The sequence below is a fragment of the Etheostoma cragini genome, unplaced genomic scaffold (assembly GCF_013103735.1).
Source record: "Etheostoma cragini isolate CJK2018 unplaced genomic scaffold, CSU_Ecrag_1.0 ScbMSFa_321, whole genome shotgun sequence".
Classification (NCBI taxonomy): Eukaryota; Metazoa; Chordata; class Actinopteri; order Perciformes; family Percidae; genus Etheostoma; species Etheostoma cragini.
The window spans coordinates 16142-18085 of record NW_023267454.1 but is presented as its reverse complement, the minus strand read 5'-3'; the positions used below and the strand labels follow the sequence as shown (position 1 = coordinate 18085).

General features: G+C 48.9%; 1 long non-coding RNA gene across 1 annotated transcript in view; it reads left to right on the top strand.

Moving 5' to 3' along the window:
- Window positions 1-87: 87 nt before the first annotated feature.
- The window catches only part of LOC117940760, a 12548-nt gene continuing 10691 nt past the window's right edge, over window positions 88-1944 (top strand). Inside the window, exon 1 of the long non-coding RNA XR_004655815.1 lies at window positions 88-201. This is a non-coding gene — a long non-coding RNA (uncharacterized LOC117940760). The remainder of the gene's footprint in view (window positions 202-1944) is intronic.

Here is a 1944-nt window from a genome sequence, read left to right as displayed (position 1 = left end):
CTCGACTTGGACTCAAGCTCAAAGACTTGAGACTCGACTTGGACTCAAGCTCAAAGACTTGAGACTCGACTTGGACTCTAGCTCGAAGACTTGAGACTCGACTTGGACTCGAGCTCAAAGACTTGAGACTCGACTTGGACTCAAGCTCAAAGACTTGAGACTCGACTTGGACTTCCAAAAAATGACTTGTGAACATCTGTAGTTTTTGAGTATTTTGAATTTTTGGGATCTTTTGCCACTTATATTTGCCTGTTGAGGACTTTCTGCTGTTTTCAGGGTCTAAGCTTGTTCCCTGATAAAAGGGATGGGACATGATGATAAGGAGCAGAAGTGATGGCATGCCATTAGCTAAGAAACATAAATCACAATGCAACAAATGAGATTTAACAAAAACAACAACAAAACAGAAAAGAGCAACACAGCTCTCACAGATCAGGCTTCTGGAGCCAGGGACCTGTGAGCCGGGCGGATGGAGGGGGGAGGGGAGGAAATGGGAGAAAAATAACGAAATACATCAAAGAGGGGGTAATGAAGCTTGTCCAATCCCAAAGAGCCACAAAAGAAAACAGAGATGCAGTGATTAGGGCGCGGATGCCGGGGGAGATGGGGATGAATGATGATGGAAAGCGGAGCGGGAACACGGGAACACACGAGCCAGGCGGCAGGTGGATGATATCCCTTCCCTGTTGTTGAAGTCACTCCTTCTCCCTGTGCCTTCCCCCTTTCATCTCCACCCCCCCACCTGGTCTTTCTCTCTCCTCCGTGTGTCAGGTGAAGCGTAACTCGGCCCTAAATGGGAACAGGGTGGCAGTGATCACGCTGGTTTTCTCCAGCAGGGCCCCTTCCTCAGCTCATTAGGCCCACAGCAGAGACTCGGTGGACGGGAGAGATTACGCTCAGTAGAAGAAGAGCTTTAAGGTTTGACAGGTAACAACAACCATGACGGTGGGTTGTTGCCCTAAAAAACACGGAGAGATCACTGCTGGAGGAGAGACTTTTTGTAGCGCCTTCACCTAAAATCCAAAACAAAGGGGCGGAGCCATGCAGCACCCTCAAGGGCCTGGATGGTGCTGCATGGCCCTCTCGCTGTACAAAGTAATTCAGAGATCTCAGAGCTTCGGGCAGTATCTGAGTCTCCATCCACGCGTCAATCAAATTATCTGAAGTTTGGTAAAAAACCTCCTGGTAATAAATCTGGTGAGCGGCTTTACAGCCAATGAGAACCTGGTGGTGACGTCACATGACGCTGTTTTAGGGTCGGACTGGGACATCGGATCAGTTGGAGACATTTTAAGGTGTTTCCATTCATTTACACAATGAATCACACAACATCACATGATCACTATGGGACAACATCACATGATCAATGTGGGACAACATTACAAGATCACTATGGGACAACATTACAAGATCAATGTGGGACAACATCACATGATCAATATGGGACAACATTACAAGATCACTATGGGACAACATCACATGATCAATGTGGGACAACATCACATGCTCACTATGGGACAACATCACATGATCACTATGGGACAACATCACATGATCATTATGGGACAACATCACATGATCATTATGGGACAACATCACATGATCATTATGTGACAACATTACATGATCAGGAGAGTACTAACCACACATCAACTCTGGAGCCTTATTGGCCGGTTGGGAATCCAACCAGCGGCTTTTACTCCGCTCATCTTCTTCCTCTTCCTCCTCCTCCTCTTCTTCCTCCTCTTCTTCTTCCTCTTCTTCCTCCTCCTCTTCATCTTCCTCCTCATCTTCTTCCTCTTCTCAACCGGTGGCCGAGGTTGCGGTAATGTTGACGTTTCCAGACGGCCCGTGGACCTGGCAGCCCTCCGGCCCGGTGGACCCGGTGGACCCGGTGGACCCGGTGGACCCGGTGGACCTGGCAGCCCTCCGGCCCGGTGGACC